Source organism: Sus scrofa, chromosome 2 (genome assembly GCF_000003025.6).
Source record: "Sus scrofa isolate TJ Tabasco breed Duroc chromosome 2, Sscrofa11.1, whole genome shotgun sequence".
NCBI classification, from domain to species: domain Eukaryota; kingdom Metazoa; phylum Chordata; class Mammalia; order Artiodactyla; family Suidae; genus Sus; species Sus scrofa.
In genome coordinates, this window is record NC_010444.4 from 127,216,743 (window position 1) to 127,239,552 (window position 22,810).

Sequence of the window (22,810 nt, forward strand, 5' to 3'; positions counted from 1 at the left end):
AATTTATGTAAGCTTGTTTTATGACTAAGCACATGATCTATTGCAGAGAATGTTCCACATGTACTTGAGAATAATGTGTATTATGCTGATGTTGAATAGAGTGGCTTAAAGATGTCTTTTGGGTCTCATTGGCTTACAGTGTTTTTCAACTATTTAGTGGCCTCATTGATATTCCAGTCAGTTGTTCTGCTATTGAAATAGTTGGGGTATGAAATCCCCAACTATTACTCCTGAACTCTGTTTTTCCCTTCAATTCTGTCAGTCTTGCTTCATGTACTTTGAGTTTCTGTTGTAATGTGCATGTGTGTTACTGTTATATTTTACTGATATATTGATCATTTTATAATTATAGACATTTTTCTTTGTTTCTGTTAACAATTATTTTTCTTTGTCTTTTTAGGGCCGCAGCCACTAGGGGTCCAACTGGAGCTGTAGCCACCGGCCTATGCCAGAACCACAGCGACTCAGGACCTGAGATGCATCTGCAATCTACACCACAGCTCATGGCAATGCTGGATCCTTAATCAATGAGAGAGGTCAGGGATTGAACCCACATCCTCATAAATGCTAGTTGGTTTCATTAGCTACTGCGTGATGATGGGAATTCCCCTCTGTTAACAATTATTGTCTTTTTTTTTTTTTTTTGGTCTTTTTAGGGCCACACCCATAGCATATGGAAGTTCCCACGCAAGGGGTTGAATCAGAGCTGCAGCTGCTGGCCTACACCACAGACACAGCAATGTGGGATCTGAGCCGCTTCTGCGACGGACACCACAGCTCATGGCAACACCAGGTGCTTAGCCCACTGAACAAGGCCAGGGATAGAACCCACATGGATACCAGTCAGGTTTGTTAACCACTGAGCCATGACATGAACTCCCAATTTTTGTCTTAATACATATTTTTTATGATATTAGTATAGCCCCTCTAGTTCTCTTTTGGTTCCTGTTTGCATGGTATTGTTTTCTACCATTTTACTTTAAACTTTTTGTATCTTAAAGCCTAAGTGTATTTCATATAGTTAGAGCCTATTTTTAAAATCAATTCTACAATTTCTGACCTTTCTATTTCTTTTAATATAAAACATCCTAACTGAAAGCAATCTAGTTTGCTTGGTACCACCTTAATTTCAGTAGAATGCAAAACTTTGCTCTAGCATAACTTCATTCTCTCTCTCACTCCTTTGTGTGATTACCGTTAAACAAATTACACCACCACATATTGTAAGCCCTCCAATACAGTTTCATAATTGTTCCTCTATGAAGTTTTCTTATAAATCAGCTAGGAAAAAAAGTGTTAAAATACATTTGTACTTCTGGTATTTATCAATGTAATTATCTTTATCAGTGTTCTTTTATTTCTGCATTTGAATTTATGTACTCTTCTGTGTCCTTTCATTTAACTTGAACAAACCTCTGTAGTATTTCTTATTGGGCAGATCAGATAGTGATGCCTTCTCTCCGTTTTTTCTGGGAATGTCTTAATTTCTCCCTAATTTTGGAAGGATAATATTTCTGGATATAAAATTCCTGGCAAAATCCTTGCATTGGCAGGTGTTTTACATAAACCCACTGTCTTGAGGTCTCCCTGTTTTCTGATAGAAATTAACTGTTAATCTTTTTGAAGATCCTTTGTATATCATGAACTGGTTTTGTTTTGCTGCTTTCAAGATTTCCTCTTTGTTTTTGTCTTTCACAAGTTTAATTATATGTCTATGTGTGAATCCTTGAATTTATTCTACTTGAATTCATTGAGCTTCTTGGCATGTAGATTAATGTTTTCCATCAAATTTAGGATGTGTTAGCCATTGTTTCCTCACATATTCTTTCTTCCCCTTTCACTCTTTCCTCTACATTTGAGTCCCATTAGGCATATGTTGAAATGTTTGATTGCTTTCCAAAGATCTCTGAGGTGCCATTCATTTTTCTTTATTCTTTTTTCCTTCTGTTCCTTAGCCTAGATAATCTCAACTGACGTATCTTGAAGTTTGCTGATTCAGTCTTTTGCTACCTCATTTCTGTAGCTGAAGCCCTCTAGTGACATTTTCATTTCTGTTATTGGACTTTGCCACTCCAGAATTCTTTTTGGTACTTTCTTAGGACATTCTTGTCATTCTTTCCTTTAATTAATTTCATAAGTTTTATATATAGACTTTATTTCTTAGAGTAGTTTTAGGTTAAGAGCAAAATTGAGCAGAAAGTACAGAGTTCTCATGTCTCTCTCTGCCTCACCACCACACAGCCTTCTCCACCATCCACAACCCACAAAAGAGGGGTACATTTTTTAAAATCAATGAGCCAACATTGAAATATTACTATTGCTCCACGTCTACAGTCTACCTTAGAGTTTTCTCTTGGTGTTGCATGTTCTATGAGTTTGGACAAATTTCTGATGACAGGTATCCACCATTATGTGGTACCATATATAACTTTCTTTCCCTGAATCTCCCTCTGCTCCACCTATTCATCCTTTCCCCTCCCCATACCCTTGGCAACCACTGATCTTCTTCTGTCTCCATGGTTTTACTCTTTCCATATGTCACATAGTTGGATTCATATAGTACATAGCCTTTCAGATTGGCTTCCCTTACTTAGTAATATGCATTTAAAGTTCATCCATGGTTTATGGCTTGATAGCTCATTTTAAAAATAATGAATAATATTCCATTGTCTGGATATATCACCATTTATTTTTCCGTTTACCTATCAAAGGATGTCTTGGTTGCTTCCAGGTTTGGTGGTTATGACTAAGCTCCTATAAACATCGATGTGCAGGTTTTTTTTTTTTTTCCCTATAATGATTTTTATTTTTTTTACATTATACCTGGTTTACAGTGTTCTGTCAATTTTCTTTTTTTAAAGCATATAATGGCTTTTATTTTTTTTTATTATAGCTGGCTTATAGTGTTCTGTCAATTTTCTACTGTACAGCATGGTTAGCCAGTTACACATACATGTATATATTATTTTTTCTCCCATTATCTATCATAAGTGACTAGACATAGTTCCCAGGGCTACACAGCAGGATCTCATTGCTTATCCATTCCACAGGCAATACTCTGCATCTGTTAACCCAAAGCTCCCAATCCATCCCACTCCCTCTCCTCCTCCTTGGCAACCACAAGTCTATGTGCAGAGTTTTGTGTAGATGTAAAATTTTTAATTAATTTAGCAGAATACCAAGGAATGTGATGACTGGATCATATGGTAAGAATATATTTAACTGTGTAAAACCCTCCCCAAAGTGTTTTCCAGGGTGACGGTACCATTTGGCATTTCCAACAGCAATGAATGAGTATTCTTATTGCTTAACATTCTTATTAGTGTTTGGTGTTGTTCTTGTTTTGGATTTTCACCGTTTTAATAGCTGTGTAGTGGTATCTAATTGCTTTGTTTGCAATTCTCTAATGGTATATGGTATGGATCATCTTTTTATATGCTTATTTGCTATCTGCATATCTTTTGGTGAAGTGTATGTTCACATCTTCATATTGTTGAGTTTTAAAATATTCTTATTGTTGAGTTTTAAAATATTCTTTGCATATTTTGGATATGTTCCCTTGTCAGATAATATATTTCCTTTATCAGATATATCTTTTGTGAATATTCTCTCCCAGTCTTTGGTTTGTATTCTTATTCTCTTGATTATTTTTTTATACAGGGTTTAAAATTTTTTTAACATATTTGTAGTAATTAATAATAACAGTAATTGATAGTTTCATCAACTAGGTCCAACATTTGGTCCCTTTCAGGTCAGTTTTTGATGACTGCTGTTTTTCCTATGTATGGTCCATACGTTTCTGCTCATCTACAAGTCTTACTATTTTTGTTGTTGTTGAATCTGTATACTTTAGATAATATAATGTGGTAACCCTGGAAAAAATTCCTACCTCCCCACCTATTACCATCCCAAGGGTTATACCTGCTCTTTGTTTTCTGTTGTTATTTTTGCTTATATGTTTGTTTAGTGAATTTCTTAAACTAATTCTGTAGAGTATGTATTCTCTGTTTTTTGCACCTGCTGAAGTCTTTGCTTGATTAGCTTAGTGGGTAGGTAATGACTGATTAGAGATTTCCTTAAATGGCTTGAAACAATAAGTCTTCCACCCCTGGCTAAGAGGTTCTTTGTGTGTTAGACCACACCATCAGCTCTTTTTTTTTTGCTTTTTAGGGCCACACCTTTGGCATATGCAAGTTCCCAGGCTAGGTGTTGAATCGGAGCTACTGCTGCTGGCCACAGCCACAGCTATAGCAACACAGGATCCAAGCCACATCTGTGACCTACATGACAGCTCATAGCAATGCTGGATCCTTAAGCCACTGAGCAAGTCCAGGGATTGAACCTGCATCCTCAGGGATCCTAGACGTGTTTATTAACCACTGAGCCATGAAGGGAACTCCCAACATCAGCTTTTGATCAACTTACAACTCTTTCCTCAGCCTTTGTTTCCTGCTTTCAGAGAGCCTCAAGGTAAACCAGAGAGAGGCAAGAAATTGGTGCACAAACAAGTCTTTCCTTGGCTCTACATTTTCCTGCACATGACTTTGGTCTTCTAAATCCCCAGAAATATGTTAGAGCTTTTTGTTCTCCTCTTTGGACATCTCATTCCCAAGATCTTCTTTTGAAAATTTTGTCCAGGTTCTTGTTTGCCCAAAGTGGGATTAAAACCTCAGGCAGCTGTGATGGTAAATAGTTGCCACTGATTTTTTTTTTTTTTTGACAAACACTATCAAGATAGCTTTGGAATGAACTCCTAATTAGATCAAATAATAAAAACATGCTGCAAATTGGGGCTTTTCCTATTTCCTGTGACACAGGTCAAATATTGTTTATGCTCTGGAGATGGACCTTTCTAAGAATCTGCAAATCTAGTGTGCTCTCTCTTGTCTCTATAAAGCTATTTTTGGCCATTGATGATTGAAAGACTGTTGGTTTTAAATGCTCCCATGGAACTGGGGAAGGGGGTTGGGAGTAGGTCAAGTTAAAATCCCAAAATGCCCTGTGTCCTTACTGAGATTGTTCATTATTTCTTTAATAAAGATTCCCAAGATTGTTGAAGAAATTTTGCTACTTTACATTGTAGAGTTCTGAATTTATTATTATCATTTTTTTATCTTTGAATTAATTCAAATAATTTTTTCTAGGTTTTTATTGCTTTTATGTAGTAGGAGACTTAACAGAGGGACTCACATAGGTCCTCATTCCATCTTTTCCTTAACTTTTTTCTGCGCTCCAGTAGGAGCTGCTTCTGTGGTTGGAATTTTAAATATTTTATTATGATTATGATAATAAAAATAAAATAATATATCTATTATCTATTTTAAGATGTAGAACATTTAGAACTTAAATTTATATGTATTCATTTCTCCAAGAAGTAGACATTATACTGAATTTCAATGTATTCCTTTTTTGTTTTTCATGACTATATGTATATATATATATATAGAGAGAGAGAGAGAGAGAGAGGTGGAGAGAGAGAGAGAGAGAGAGCGAGTTTTAAAAAAATTAAGATATGGTTAATTTCTGAGAGAAAGAAATTAAGGGAACAATAATTCAATGTCATTACTTTGCGTTTCTATTCTATGGCCTGCCAAAATTAGTGATGTCTCTTCTCTCTGGATAAAATCACACTTTGATTCTTTAAAAATTACAAGGTGGAAATTAAAAAGATACTGAGAGATAGAAAGGATCAATGAATTTTATCAGTTTATTCCCTATTGATTGCAAGGCTGGTATTTCCTGATGTGTATTCAGACTCTTCCTGAAGGTGGGCTTTTCCACAGTTTCAAACACTCCTAGGAGGTGGCTGATGGAGGTAATGGCAAAGGGATTTTGCATATATAATTGGCAGCCAGCAGCCAAGCACTGTGGGGACGTCTGAGTGAATATATCACTTTGGGTATGGGGGCGGGAAAAGTAGAAAGTGGGAAGAATGTGGCCCCCTTGCTTAAATTATTTTTTCAGAGCAGAGTCTTAAATTCTTTTTGCCCTATTTCAGGTGCAAAGGAAAAATTTTCATCTAATTCTATTTTATTTTTTCTCTTTTTCAAAATCAATAGTTTATTATGAACTATTTTACATTTGTGGATAATTTTAGAGATGAATTTTATGAACATCTACAATCACATTTATTAACTCTACCCAACACTCTGTGATAATCTATGTAGAGAAAAAAATTCTAAAGAATGGATGTGTGTACATGTATAACTGAATCACTTTGTCGTATAGCAGAAATTGTCCCAACATTCTAAATCAACTATACTTCAAAAAAACTTTAAAAAATAAGAAAAAATTTTTGCTTTTGTCACTGGAGATTTTTCTTTTAATTACAGTTAGGAGTTCCCTTGTGGTATAGTAGGTTAAAGACTAGGCATTTGTGAGTTCCCATTGTGGTGCAGTGGTTAACGAATCCGACTAGGAACCATGAGGTTGCACGTTCGATCCCTGGCCTCACTTGGTGGGTTAAGGATCCAATATTGCTTTGAGCTGTGGTGTAGGTTGCATATGCAGCTTAGATCCTGCATTGCTGTGGCTCTGGCGAAGGCCAGTGGCTACAGCTTCCGTTAGACCCTTAGCCTGGGAACCTCCATGTGCCTCAGGTGCGGCCCTAGAAAACACACACAAAAAAGACTAGGCATTTTCACTGCAGTGGTTCACGTCACTGCTGTGGCACAGGTTTGATCCCTGGCTCAGGAATGGGATGGCCAAAAAAAAAAAAAATTGCATTTAGAGTTGAGAATACCAGTACACTCCTCCCTACTTTCTTCCCCTGCCCCTGCTGCAAAAATAACCACCTGGATTTAATGTCTTTACGATAACAGTTTTCAAAAATTTGTTTTTTAATGCAAATTTAGATTTGTACTTTATACAATTTAGATTTGTCATTATACTATGTTTCATTCTGCAACTCATTTTTTTCTTCAGCATTGTGTTTCTGAGGACTCTCTTTGTTAATTATATGTGGCCCCAGTTTATTCCTTTTAACAACTGCAGTTTTCCATCATTGAATATGCCATAATCTCTCTAGTCCTCTGTAATGGAGCATCAAATTTGTTTCTAAATTTCTGGTCTTGTACACAGTGGCATGAGAAACATTCTCATGCAGGTCTGCTTGTGCACACATGCAAGCTAACATTCCTAGGTATTACCAACATTTCAGTACTTTACCTAGGTACTTTATCTAGATACTTTACCTAGATATTAGTAATATCTAGGTAAATTTGGTAATATACAGTAAAAGTACACTCTATAACACTTGTGTACCAAGCTGCTCTCTCCTCAGCAGTGAATAAGTCTTACTACCACAGCACTTCATCAACACCTGTTTTTTTCTGACTTTGAAGTGTTTGCTATCGTGATAGGCATAAAATTGTATCTTACTGATATTTCATTGCATTTTCCTTGTAATTTTAAGGCTGAACACCTTTTCATTTGTTTATTGGCTATCCAGCTTTTCCCTTCTATGAATTCTTCACCTTTGTTTTGTTTTGCTTTGGATGCCTCCACAGCATATGGAAGTTCTCAGACCAGGGATCAAATCTGAGCCACAGCTGTGGCAACACTAGATCCTTAACTAACTGTGCTGAGCTGGGGATCCAACCTGAGCCTCAGCAGCAACCCGAGCCACTGCAGAGACAATGCCAGATCCTTAACCCGCTGAAGGACAGTGAGAACTGCTCGTCACCATTTAAAAAATAAGACTTTTTAAATCTTTGTCTCCTGGAATTCCTGCCATGGCTCAGTGAAAACGAATCTGACTAGCACCCATGAGGATGCAGGTTTGATACCTGGCCTCGCTCAGTGGGTTAGGGATCCTGCTTTGCCGTGAGCTGCAGTGTAGGTCACAGACGCAGCTTGGATCCTGCGGTTGCTGTTGCTGTGGCTGAGGAGTAGGCTGGCAGCTACAGCTCCATTTCGATCCTTAGCCTGGGAACCTCCATATTGCTGTGGGTGGGGCCCTAAAAAAGACAAAAAAAACTCCAACTTTGTTTCCCATCAATTTGTTGGAATGCATTATGCATTCTAGATTCAAATTCCCTGATTATGTGCCTTCTCCCAAACTGACTTCATTTTTGTTGTTGTTTGCAGAAGCTTTTGATTATTATGTAATCCAATATAAAAATATGGATTTTATTTTGTGTCTTGTTTATGCAAATTTTTCCTACTTCAAATTCCTGCAGAAACTCTTCCATATTTTATTCTAAAAATTTCTTCTTCTTATCGATTTTCATGTCTAGTATAAGGTAGAGATTTGATTTTGTTTTATTCCAAATGGATGACAGTGGTCCCAATGCTACTGATTGGTTCATCCTTCTCTTTGTCATGCCACTTTAATCTTATACTTCGTGGCACAGTGGTTGATGAGTCCGACTGGGAACCATGGGGTTGCGGGTTCCATCCCTGGCCTTGCTCGGTGGGTTAGGGACCTGGCGTTGTCACTCTGCTAGAATGTTAGATCAATAATGGCAAAGGCCTTCATCTTCTTTGTTCACTGATGGATCCTAAATATCTAGGACAGTGCCTGGCACATAGTAGCTATTTAAATTTATTGGTAAGGTAATGAAAATTCTAATGGCATTTCTGGTGTTGAGCATAAGCAAGCATGATTTCTCAACAAAAGCACTTTAGGGAATTTAAGGGTATTTAGTATTTTCCTCTTTCTGAGAGGCAGCTGTAAAGGGTCTCTAAAGGGTCACAGATACTTTATAGTACCTCGTTTGAGAATGAACCACATGAATCCCATCTTTTCTAGTGAAAATGAAAAACTATTCCATTTCAGTAATAGATACCAAAGGAACCATTACACAGACCTTTAAATATAGATATTACGGAGTTTCTATTGCGGTGTAGTAGGTTAATGATGTGGCTTGTCTATTCGATCCCCAGCCTGACACAGCTGTAGGTCACAGCTCCGGCTCAGATTCAATCCCTTGCCCAGGAACTTCCATGTGCCGTGGGTGTGGCTGAAAAAGAAAAAAATAAATAAAAAGTCAAATATAAACATTATGGGATAGAATTCAAGTGTGAATGGGAGAGGAGGAAGAAAGGATGAAATTTGGTTGGGAGTATGAGTTTTACCCCTACCACCTGTTTCTTTTTCTAAGGAATATAATCACTCATGTTATTACAGGGGATGTCTTAAGCAGTGATTGGCAGGTGGGGACGAATGTGTAGTGTGATGAGCAGGTTCCCTGGCAGCAACCACAATCCCATAGGCAATTGTCATAAACATTGCCCTTCAGGACTTCATTCAGGTCTAGAATTGAAGGGTTTTTGAGTTTATACTCTACTGCTCATGATTTGATAATGGCTTCCTTGACTAGTGTAAAATCATAGGGAAAGCAAAAAAGCACTGATGGTTCAGATAATGCCATTCATTGAGGAAAAGCAAAAAGAGAATTTTGGTGTCAATACCTTAAATAATAACTTCAATTAGATAGAGTTGCTTTCATTGAACATCTCAACCCTGTTATATTACTATTGTGATGTCTGAGAAATCAGCATCTCCTGAGAAGTCTAATTCCTGCAGTATCATAGTCTCACTGGCATATTGAGTTGGCTAATGGAATCTCTCCATTTCCCTGGGTGCATGTACACATACATTTTTCATTACATGGTGCCATGAAAGGAGGCATCTCAGTGTGCCATGGACAAACATGCTGAGGCACTTGTTTGAGGGGCCACCAGTAGGAAAAGCATGGACTGGAATGGATTATCCTGCTTTGAGGCATTTTGATCATGTTATAATGTTCAAAAGTTTTAAGTCAGTCATGAATGACCAATCTATCTGTTGAAACAAATGACATCATTTGATCCCCTTAACAATTTTCTGAAGCTGGAATCTTCACTTACTAAATGACACATGAAGTGCAAGTTCCTCTGTGCTTGAGATATTCTTAGCTTTTCACCTCATTCCAGAGTCAGGTTTCCTGATTCTCCCCATCTCTTAACTACTCACCTTTATTATGAGTTTTGTAAATGTGTGTCTTTTATATCCTCTGTTAGTGATGGAGAGGTCTTTGAGAGTAAGGAGTTGGTGTTACTCACCTTGGTAGCTGTGGGCCTAGGACAGTGCCTGGAACTTATAGGGAGCAGGGTGTGTGAAGTGACATGACAGAGAATAGAAGCTTGTCTCAATCTACTTAATCAGCTGGCTACACCAACTTTCTCATGACCCAGGCTGGTGTTCTATGATTAATCAGCTTCCTTTCACTTTTGTTTATATGTGCAGTTTTTCATTTTTATTTATCTGCTTCAAAGTTTGGAATTTCTGTAGGAATTACTGGAGTTAGGTCTATATGTCACTTTTAAAGAGTAACAATTTATTTCAGGTTCCTTCTAGATCTGAGGTGGTCTGAGTCATTGTCTAAGAGTGTCAGGAGAATTTATAACATCAAAACAAGTGTTAAATTATAAGTGGTAGGAGTTCCCGTGGTGGCGCAGTGGTTAACGAATCCGACTAGGAACCATGAGGTTGTGAATTCGGTCCCTGCCCTTGCTCAGTGGGTTAACGATCCGGTGTTGCCATGAGCTGTGGTGTAGGTTGCAGAGGCGGCTCGGATCCCACGTTGCTGTGGCTGTGGCGTAGGCCGGTGGCTACAGCTCTGATTCGACCCCTAGCCTGGGAACCTCCATATGCCGTGGGAGCGGCCCAAGAAATAGCAAAAAGACCAAAAAAAATAAATAAATAAATACATAAAATAAAAAATAAATAAAAAATAAAAAAAATGATAAGTGGTAATATCATATGACATGGTGAAAAATGTAAACCGGTATATCATTACTTGTAACCAGAGCTAAAACCCATCTGGACAACTTGAAAAAAAAAATTTTTTTTTTTTTTGGTCTTTTTAGGGCCACATCCACGGCATATGGAAGTTCCCAGGCTAGGGGTTGAATTGGAGCTGTGGCTGGCAGCCTCCATCACAGCCATAGCAACACGGGATCTGAGCTGTGTCTGTGAGCTGCACTGCAGCTCACAGCAACGCCAAATCCTTTAACCCACTGAGCAAGGCCAGGGATGGAACCCGTGTCGTCATGGATCCTCGTCAGGTTTGCAACCACTAGGCCACCATGGGCACTCCGTGGACAACTTGAACTTTGATGTCCACCTCTCTTACTGCATTTGTCTTTGATCATGTTTCTAAAACCAAAATGTCCAGGGATGAACTCTGTTGAGAAGCATTTATCAGAACTGGTAGAGTTTGAGACCTCGACTCAGCAGCCATTTACTGAGTCATTCATGAGATTAGCCAGAATAGGCTGGCTGAGCAATAATTTTTTTCTTTAGATGGGCTGCTGTATTTTAGACATAGATCTGTGTTTAGAATGCTGAAAAGGAAACAGTAAATAAAAAACGTGTAATTCTCCCCCCGCCCCCTTTATTTAAAAAAAAAAACTGATGTCATATTTTTGTTGATGGATTTTATTTCTGGGAGAAAGGAGGTTTCTAATAAGTAGTACCATTCTTTCAAATTGAAAAAATATGAAATGTGTTAAGAGTTCCTGGGGACTTGACTGAATAATCAGTTCTAGGAGCTTTGTCTGTCTATAAGACCCAAATTTGCTTCCCTGCAAGAGTGTATTGGTCCTTGGGGCCTACAGGAAGCAAATGTTGACAGCAGCACTTAAATCAGTGTGCTATTCTTTACTGCAGGCATTTTTGCCTTGTAGAGACATCATGGTCATGCTGTTGTACACTTTTCTCCCTCCTTGTAGATTACATTTTCCAGGTGAATAGAGCTTGAAGCCCTCAGATGACATAGCATCCCTGTGAGAAATTATGTAGCTGGGATAGAGACCTATTCCCAAACAATTACCCAATAAAGCAGCCTTCAGAACCTGCCATTATACTACTGTTACACTCGGTCAGGGCCTGCCATCCATATCATTTCCTAGGCAGGAAGCACATCCTTTTAAGTGGCATACTGGGGGCCCCCAGGTCACATAGACTTTGGATGTTGGGCCCAAAAAGGTCTTATTTGCTCTTTAGCAGCGACTCATCTTTTCCATGCCAGACTCTTTTTCATGAGGGAGTTGTGGGTGGTCAGATGTGCTTTTCTCTGTGTTCTTTCAGTATTCATAAAGCCAAGAACCCTGTAAAAGCTTGCCTTTGTGCGCATGCAATGGGATACATATTTCGATAAGTGCTGACACCTTTTTCCAGAGGAGTCGGCTTTCTCGTTTTCGCTTACCTTGCTACACTTTCATTTTTAATACTCTGGTCATTCTTTCAAATGCCTCAGGGGAGTGAGTTGATGGTTCAGTGGGAATAAGGAGAGGGAGAAATTTACAGAAATGTTCTCTGGGTTGTATTATTTATAAATTTGCTGGGGGTATTTATTATTTTCCTAATATATGAAGAGTTTCAATATTTTAACTGTCATGCTTATATTTTGTAAGGAACACTTGAAAAAAATGTGCAAAATAGAACATTAAGGAGCCCAGTGCTAATTCACTGACATGTATATTTCTACTTAATTCATAAGGTAAAAATCATAGAAGCTTAGTTCATTTGATCAAAATTATATTTGCTTGATGGCAATTTTTTTTCTTTCAAGGTACCTTGAGAATTTACTTGATTAGCTGGTTGGTTAGAAGAGATAAATGTTAATTTGGTCTCAGAAACTTGAGTCCTCACTACATGAATGATTTTGTTCATCTCTCTGGTAATTCAGAGTCATCATTTATTTTTGCAGTAATCCGAGATGCTGCTTCCTATCTGTGAAACCTTCCCAATATGGCAGACTCTGCTGGATCCCTCGCTATGAAGAAAAGATGCCACCTTGTGGAAAGACACAATAACACAACAAGAAAACAACAGGAAAAAGTTGGCCTCCTGAGCAACCTCCTATACAAGGTCAGTGTGTTAAGTGCTTTACCATGTAGACTTCTCGTTTAATTCTCAAATGTTGGAAGTGAAGTGTTATTGTACCCCTTTTACAGATAAGGAAACTGAGGCTCACCAAAACTAAATAATTGGCTAAAGAACAGGAAGGTGAAAAGCAGAGAAATATGTTTTTCTGATGCCAAAGCCCTTACTCATTCTTTCCTACATCATGCTTCCAGAATGAATTATGTAAACAGAAGGGGACAGCCATTGTTCAAAAAATACTCTTTTGCGTTTAGAATTCATTTCTTGTGATGTGATGGAAGTCACTCCTTTAGATTTAAGTTGAGGGTTCTGTAGGAAGGGAGGGAGGAAGACGTTTTCACGAAAATTTTCTGGGCTGTATTATTTATGGATCTGATTATTGGCTTCATTATCTTCCCAATGGATGGAGAGCTTGAATATCTCAGTTGTTTTGAATTTTCTTGAGAAAAAGACACTTGAAACAATCTTCAATCTTAAACTAAGACTCTAACCTTAATTAAATAATTTGAATATTCTTCTATAAAACTGAATTCATCTAAAACATGTCCTTTCAGCCTATGTATTTGACATGAGTTTTTCCAGTTTGTTAATTAATATGACACATTTTTGGTATGATTCCTCTGTCTTTCCAGCCTGATTGGGCACTGAATCTTATTAAAATGAATCAGCATTTCTCTGAGTGGACATTGGGTCTAAAGGATCCGAAGCAGAATTGGGCCTTGGTGATTAAATAGTATGTTAGATGCTATCTGGTTTTTTTTTTTATGATTTTATGAGTGTATTAACTTATCATCTGCACTGGCAGTGACCTTCAAGGAAAGAATGTAAAATACACAAGAAATTCTGGTTATTTGAGAAATAGTGAAGTGATGACAGATGGATAATGAATAAATGGTAAGTGTCAAGTGATATTTTTTCTTTTTTAAAAGAAAGAAGAATTTGAAGCATCTGTATTTCATTGTAAACCAGAAAATTATGACTTTTTTTGGTCTCCTAGGTATCTGTTAATCTTAACATGTTTGCAATTCCATCACATTCATTTTTAATAGGAGCATTAAATAAAGATGATTAATTTTAGCTGGAAGTTAAGAAGAGCTTTTAAAATTTATAACTTTCAGATGTCAGATTCCCAAACCTCCCCCCAACATCCACTTATTTTTTTCTAAATATACTTGTCCTCCTCCCCACCCTCTAATCCAAATTTTCAAATCCAAATAGCTTTGCAATTTGTAGAGAAGAAAATTAGACTCTAAATCTGAATTCAAGAGAACAGTGAAATTTTAAATGTAGTCAATCTCTCAATTCCCTGCAGTGTCAGCAGGTAATATATAGCAAGACTCTGACTTATGTTGGATCTCTCTGCATTCCAAAATTTAAAGTCCTATCAGGACCTACTCTATTCACTTCAGGCTGTGCACACATAACTCAACTTTGAATATATTGTAATATTATCCAGTATAGGGAGCAGCTTCAGGAAATTTACAAAGAGAAACATAATGGTAAACATACATGCATTTGGACGTGGTTCTTTGGAGATCATTTGGTATCTTTGTCTTCTCCACATCTTCCAGGCCATGCCTATTGGCACCAACTCATCTGCTCCCTGTGGGAATTCCAGGATCCCAGGAGACATCTGGAATAATCTCCAGAATCAGGAATTAGAAAGATTAAATCATGCACAAGGAGTTCCTATTGTGGCTCAGCAGAAACAAATCCGACTAGGTTTTAAATCCCCACATCACTAAGTCCGTTGATGCGGACTGCCCTGGGATGGTAATGTCTCCAGGTGGCTTTCTTCATTTAAGGCAGTTAAGGCAGTTCGTGCAGGGGTCTTCAGTGGAGGGCTATCTGCTGGCTGCACTCCCAATGGCTGGAGTTATAGGTCCTTCATTCTTGATGGGGGGCCTGAGAGACACATCAGAGAGAGGACAGGGTCCATCGCAGAGATTTTCCAGAGGAAATGAGGCCTGCTGGAGAAATAATAATAGGAAATTCATTCACCAGGTATTTTTGAAGCTCCTATGATATGATGGGCACTGTTTTAAGTTCTAGAAAATACAGCAAATAATGAAGAAAAGTTTTTTTCATTGAAAGCTTATGCAATGGCATGCCATGCATTAAGCTCTCCACATGAATTATCTGATTCTTTCTTTCTAGTTAACCTCTAAACTAGCCCTACTATTATCTCTATTCTACAGATGAGAAAATCAAGGTTCAGAGATGTTGCATCCTGCCCAGAATCCCACAGCTAACAAGAGTTGGAAGTAGCCTTTGAACCTAAAAGTTTTCATACAGTAGGGCCTTGGGTGCCCTTGACTGCATTAATAATGCCTCATTACTGTGTGCATGTTAGACTATCAGTATTATTGATTCCTAGAAGGACACTCGTTAGGTCAAAGTGCATATGCATTTTAAAATGTTGGTAGACACTACCAAACATATCTTTAAACAGTACCAATTTATATCTTCACTAAGGGTCTATGATATGCCCATTTTTCACCCCCTTGCCAACTGTGGATATTAGTAATTCTTCTAATTCCTGTCAGAACTAATGGGTGAAAATGGAATATAATTGTTATTTTAATTTGTCTTTCTTAAATAACCAATAAGGTTAAGTCATTTTTTTGTGTTTATTGGCAATTTGAACTTTTTCCCATTTGAATTGCCTGTTTATAATTTTGCACACTTGTATTGTGTTCTTATTCCTCAATAATTCGTAGAAGTTTTTCCCTATATTAGAAGTTGAAAACATTTTTCTCATTCTCTTCCTTGATTTTTAATTCATGTTTCTATCATTTATTACACAGAGTTAAAAAAATTAAGTAGTCAAAGCTATCTTTAAATTTTCTAGATTTTTTAGATCTTAGAAAAAAATTTTCTACAAGAATATTAAAATATTTTGTGTTTTCAAATATTATATTACTTATAATACATATTATATTCATTATAACTATGGTTATATAAACTATAACCATATATTTTATAAATGATATATTTAGATAATATTTATATATAAATTGGTATACATGTGAATTCATTATATCTTCATATATATGAATTATATATAATATATATCATTATGTTAAATGATCATTTGTAATTTATTTTTGTGGCTAATGTGAAATAGAAATTTAACTTAATTATTTTTCAAGTGGATAGCTAAATCTCTATTGACTTTTTCTGACATTTTAAATGATACCTTTTTTATGTACCATTAATACTAGCTTTGTTTCTAGACTCTATTTTATTATTTTACTTTTTCATTCCTCAGCCAATTTCATGCTGTTTTAATTACTGTAATAATGTCATAATTACAGTATCTTGTAGGGCAAATCTCTTTTCATTTTTTTTTCTTTTTCTCTATGAACTTTAGGATCAATTTATCAAGTCCTATAAAATATCCTGGTGGGATTTTGGTTGGCTTACACTCAACTGTAGATTAATATGGATGAAAACTAACACTTTTATAAGGTTGAGATGAAATCTAAAATGTAGTTACCAATTTATTCAGTTTTCATCATGTAATTCTATAAAATGTTATAATTTTCCTCATATATTTTATAATTTTATTCACATACTTCTAGCATTTAGGGTTAAATCATGATACAATATTTGTTGGCATTGTAAGGTGTAACTTTCTTCATAACATCTTGGAATTGTTGGTCTTTGGGCATAAGAAGAAAAACAGCTACATTCAAATAGACTCTATCATATGCCAGGCATAGTACTGGACATATATTAAAGCATTGAATCCTCAAACCAACTCGATGAGGTGAGTGTCATTATCAACCCCATTTTATAGATGAAGAAACTGAGGCAAAGGTAAGTTAAATAACTAGACTACAGCTATAACAGATCTAGGAAGAAGTAGAGCCAGTTTAAAACAAGGGCAAGGCTTTTTTCACAGTCCATTCTTGAACCATTCTGCTAATAATCAATATAATGGTCATATTCTTGGCTGTCTTCCTAAGTCCTTTTGCAACTTGTAAACATTTTTTAAAAAAATTTGTTTGTCTTGAGGTAATTAGGTAGAAATTGCATAAAGTGTTAATCACAGCAATTTTTAGTTTTCATTGAAATATTTATTCTGCTGTGTCTTTGTTTTTTTTGTATTTCTTCAAAGCGTTATGCTTGCTATTCTGGTCCTAGAACACTTCCCCTCAGGTGCTTCCAGAAGCCTCTTCCCATCCTTTAGCTCTAACCTCAGGTTTCACTTTTTCAGAGGCTCTTAGTTCCTCAGGCAGTATACACCACCCTTCTTCATTCCCTCACTCACTCTTCATCTCATATTCCATTCTTTTTCCTTTAGGGTACTATTACTTGGCACAACTATTCTGTATTTCATACATGCAACTATTGATAGGTTACTTAGAATTTTCTACATAGATAGCATGTTATTTACAAAGAAAGATAGTTTTATTCTTTTCCTACCCATGTATATTATTTCCTTTTTCTGGCTTTATTATCTTGTTGAGACCACTAATAAAACATGGATTCCTTTCTTTTAAGGGGCAAATGGTTCACTGTTTCATCATTATGTGTGATCTCAACTCAAGTTTTAGTAGACACTTTTTATCAGGTTGAAAAAATTCCCTTCTATTCCTAATTTCGGAGAGTTTTTTTGACAAAATTTTGAATTATGTCAAATGCTTTTCATGTATTTAGATTATCACGTAACTTTTCTGTTTTAATTTGTTAATACAGTGAGCTACATTGGTTAATTTTATTTTATTAGGCCAACTCTACATTCCTGTGATAAATTTCATTTGGGTATAAATTCCTTTATTTTTATGTATTATTGAATTAAACTTATTAAGTTTTTGTTAAGAATATTTTTTCTATGTTTATGAGGGTTATTGCTCATTAATTGTCCTCTCTTTTAATGTTGTCTGGTTTTAAAAATAGAGTATTCCTGAACTCATAGAGTGAGTTAGAAAGTATTACCTCCTCTTATTTTTCTAAGCGTTTGCAAAAACTTGGTGTTATTTTATTCATTAAAAATTTGGTAGACTCCATCAGTGAAGCCATGTAAGCCTGGGATTTTTCTTTGTGAAAGGTTCTAACCTACAAATTCATTAAAAAAATAGTTAGAGGACTAAATGACTTAGCTATTCTTGTTGAGTGAGCTGTTACAGTTTTTGTTTTTCAGTGAATTTGTCCATTTTATTTAGGTTGTCAAATTTAGTGACAAAGCTCCTTACAATATTTTTTTAATTACCTTTTTAAATGTCTATATTTATGGCCCCTCTCTCTTCCTGATATAGGTAATTTTTGCTTTCTATTTCTTTTTTATTTTTTATTTATTTTTATTTATTTTTTCTGCTGTATAGCATGAGGACCAAGTTACACATACATGTATACATATTTTTTCCTCCCATTGTTGTGTTGCGATGTAAGTATCTAGACATAGTTCTCAGTGCTACACAGCAGGATCTCATTGTAAATCCATTCCAAGGGCAATAGTTTGCATCCGTTAACCCCAAGCTCCCAATCCCTCCCACTCCCTCCCTCTCCCCCTGGGCAGCCACCAGTCTATTCTCCAAGTCTATTCTTTTCTTTTCTGTGGAAATATTCATTTGTGCTGTATAATAGATCCCAGTTATAAATGATATCATATGGTATTTACCTTTCTCCTTCTGACCTATTTCACTCAGTATGAGAGTCCCTAGTTCCATCCGTGTTGCTGCAAATGGCATTATTCTCTCTGTTTCTTTCATGACTGGCCTGGCTAAGGTTTATTAATTTTTTTATTTTCTTAGAGAAACAGCTTTGTTTCATTCATTTTCTCTATTTTTTCTTTTTCAAAAATTCATTGTTTTTTTTTTCTCTTATTTTCATTTTTTAAAGTTTGCTTAGGAGTTCCCCTTGTGCACAGTGGAAATGAATCTGACAAGGAACCATGAGGTTGTGGGTTCAATCCCTGGCCTCGCTCAGTGGGTTAAGGATCTGGCATTGCTGTGAGCTGTGGTGTAGGTCACAGACATGGTTCAGATCTGGTGTTGCTGTTGCTCTGGTGTAGGCTGGCAGCTGTGGCTCTGATTAAACCCCTAGCCTGGGAACCTATATATGCCATGGGTGCGGCCCTAAAAAAAAGAGACAAAAGATAAAGTTTGGTTAAAGTATAGTTGATTTACAATGTTTTGATAATTTCTGTTGTACAACAAAATTATTCTTATGCATGTACACCCATCCATTCTTTTTCAGATTATTTTCTGATATAATTAAATTATCACAGAATATTGGGTAGAGTTCTTTGTGCTATATAGCAGGTCCCCTTTGGCCAGTCATTCCATATACCTCACTGTGCATATGCCAGTCCTAAACCCGTAGTCTACCCCTTCTCTCCATCACCTGTCCATTTGGTAACCATAAATTTGTTTTCAAAGCCTGTGAGTCTCTTTCTGTTCTGCAAGTAAGTTCATCTGCATCCTTTTTTTAGATTCCACATATAAGTGATATCATATGATGTTTGTCTTTCATTGACTAATTTTACTTAGTATGATCATCTCTAAGTCCTTCAATGTTGCTGCAAATGGCATTTTTTCATTCTTTATTATGGTGGAGTGATATATCATTGTATATATGTACTACATTCCTCTGTTGGTAGTTACTTTATTTCTACTTTCTTCATTTCTAATAAAAACATTTCTGCCTGTAAATTACTTTTTAAGCACTGCTTTAGCTGCACTATACCAATTTTCAAATGTTGTATTTTCATTTTTATTCAGTTGAAGTTACTTTCCAATTTTTCTTGTGATTTCTTCTTTGACACATGTATTATTTATCAATGTGTCATTACATTTCCAAATATTTGGGGATTTCTTAGCAATTTAAAATATAATTCCATGTTGCCAGAAAACATACTTTGTATGACTCAAATTCTTAACTGTATTGAGACTCATTTTGTGACCCAGAATATGGCCTATCTTAATAAATATTCTGTGTGCAATTGGATACAATGTGCATCATGCTGTTATTAGGTGGGGTGATCCTTAAATATCCATTAGTTTGAGATTTTTTGATAGTAGTATTCAGGTCTCCTATATCCGTCCTGGTTTTCTGTCTACTTATTCTATTTATCATCAAGAAAAAGTTGTTGAGATTTCTGACTGTAGTTGTGGCATTTTCTCTTATCAATTCTAAATATGTTTGTTTCATATATTGTGAATCTCTGTCATCAGGGACATAACAATTTAGAATTATTATTCCTCTTGATTTTTGTCTATCTTTTGAAATGATTGTTTCTATCTCTGATAATATATTTTGCTCTGAAATTTATTTTGTCTGATATTAATTTACCTACTCTAGTATAACAAATATACTACTTTGGTTTTTAGTAGTCTTAAGTTTGATGTATTTTTTTCTACTTGTTCATTTTTTTTTTTTTTTTTTTTTTGTCTTTTGTCTTTTGTTGTTGTTGTTGTTGCTATTTCTTGGGCCGCTCCCGTGGCATATGGAGGTTCCCAGGCTAGGGGGTCCAATCGGAGCTGTAGCAACCGGCCTACGCCAGAGCCACAGCAACGCGGGGTCCGAGCCGCGTCTGCAACCTACACCACAGCTCACGGCAACGCTGGATCGTTAACCCACTGAGCAAGGGCAGGGACCGAACCCGCAACCTCATGGTTCCTAGTCGGATTCGTTAACCACTGCGCCACGACGGGAACTCCTACTTGTTCATTTTTAATCTTTCTATAAATGTACTTAAAGTCACTTTTATAGACTGTATATAATTGGCTGTGACTTTTTATCTGTGCTTCAGTTTGGTTAATTAGCAATGCCATTTTTCCTGATCTTTTCTTCTACAACGTCTAAATTGCTGCTCATTTTATGTACTAAATTTTTCATTTCAAATATCATCCTTTTTTCTTGTACTAGCTTTATTCATTTTATTTTATAGTTTCTATTTTTCTTTTATGTATTGTTATATTCCTTTAAATCCTTGAATATATTTATTCCAGCTGTTTTAAAGTCCTTGCCTGATAATTCTATGATGTCTTCCACTTTGGTTCTTTTTTTTTAATTATTAGGGTTGATTTACAGTGTTCTGTCAATTTCTCTGTACAAAAAAGTTTTCTTGGAGTTCCCGTCATGGCTCAGTGGTTAAAGAATCCGACTAGGAACCACGAGGTTGTGGGTTTGATCCCTGATCTATCTCAGTGGGTTAAAGATCTGGCATTGCCTTGAGCTCTGGTGTAGGTCACAGACGTGGCTTGGATCCCGCATGGCTGTGGCTGTGGCGTAGGCCAGCAGCTACAGCTCTGATTAGACCCCTAGCCTGGGAACCTCCATATGGCACAGGTGTGGCCCTAGAAAAGACAAAATAAATAAATAAATAAATAAATAAATAAATAAATGTACACACACACACACACACACATACATACATTCTTTTTCTCAAATTATCCTCCATCATGTTCCATCACAAGTGGTTAGGATTAGTTCTCTGTGCTATACAGAAGGATCTCCTTGCTTATCCTCTCTCCAAATTCAATAGTTTGCATCTACTAACCCCAAACTCCCAGTCCATCCCACTCCTTCCCACTTCCCCTTGGCAACCACAGGTCTGTTCTCCAAGTCCATGAGTTTGTTTCTTTTCTGTAGATGGGTTTGTTTGTGCTGTAATTAGATTCTAGATAGAAGCCATATCATATGGTATTTGTCTTTCTCTTTCTGGCTTACTTCACTTAGTATGAGAATCTCTAGTTCCATCCATGTTGCTGCTAATGGCATTACTTCGTTCTTTTCTATGGCTGAGTAGGAGTACATTGTGTCTATGTGCCACATCTTCTTAATCCATCCATCAGTGGACATTAGGTTGTTTCCATGTCTTGGCTATTGTGAATAGTGCTGCAATGAACATACGGGTGCAAGTATCTTTTTGAATGAAAGTTTTGTCCAGATAAATGCCCAGTAGTGGGATTACTGGATCATATGGTAGTTGTATAAGTAGTTTTCTGAGGTACCTCCATGCTATTTTCCACAGTGGTTGTAACAATTTACATTCCCACTGACAGTGAAGGAAGGTTCCCTTTTCTCCACACTCTTTCCAGCATTTGTTATTTGTTGACTTATTATTGATGGCCATTCTGACCCATATGAGGTGGTACCTCATAGTAATTTTGGTTTGCATTTCTCAAATAATTAGTGATGTTCACTTTTCTCCTGGTTATCTGTCACATGTTTCTTGTTCACTTGTACAATAATTTCTTTTGGATGTTAGACATTTTGTTGAGGATGTTGGTTTTCTTGTTTTCCTTTAAAAAGTGTAAAATTGTGTTTTCATTCTAATCTTTTTCAGACTTATCTAGCTGGTTTGGCTCTGATATTCAAGTGCAACCCTTCTGAGATCTTTACTCATTGCTGGTCTCAATGAGATTTCTTTTTCTTTTTCTTTTTTTTTTTTTTTTTTTTTTTTTTGTCTTTTTGTCTTTTTGTTTTTTTCAGGGCCGCACTGGAGACATATGGAGGCTCCCAGGCTAGGGGTCTAATCGGAGCTATAGCTGCCGGCCTACGCCAGAGCCACAGCAATGCCAGATCCGAGCTGCGTCTGTGACCTACACCACAGCTCATGGCAACGCTGGATCCTTAACCCCCTGAGCAAGGCCAGGGATCGAACCTGAAACCTCATGGTTCCTAGTCAGATTCGTTTTTGCTGCGCCATGAGGGGAACTCCTCAATAAGGTTTTTTCACCATGACTTAGCAGAACCTGTTTGTCTCTCAGCTCTGTGTGAACTTGGAGGTTATTTTATTTATTTTACTTTATTTTATTTTATTGTCTTTTTAGGGCTGCACCCATGGCATATGGAGGTTCCCAGGCTTGGGGGTCACATCAGAGCTGTAGCTGCCAGCCTACTCCACAACCACAGCAATGCTGGATCCAAGCCGTGTCTGTGACCTATACCGCAGCTCAAGGCAATGCCAGATCCTTAATCCAC

The 22,810-nt window shown here is 36.7% G+C and overlaps 1 long non-coding RNA gene across 2 annotated transcripts in view; it reads left to right on the plus strand.

Annotated features, from left to right (window-relative positions):
* LOC106509539 overlaps nt 475–22,810 on the plus strand; it is a 57,930-nt gene continuing 35,594 nt past the window's right edge. For both annotated transcript variants that reach the window (XR_002341877.1, XR_002341876.1), the window contains exons 1-2: nt 475–536; nt 12,699–13,768. This is a non-coding gene — a long non-coding RNA (uncharacterized LOC106509539). The remainder of the gene's footprint in view (nt 537–12,698; nt 13,769–22,810) is intronic.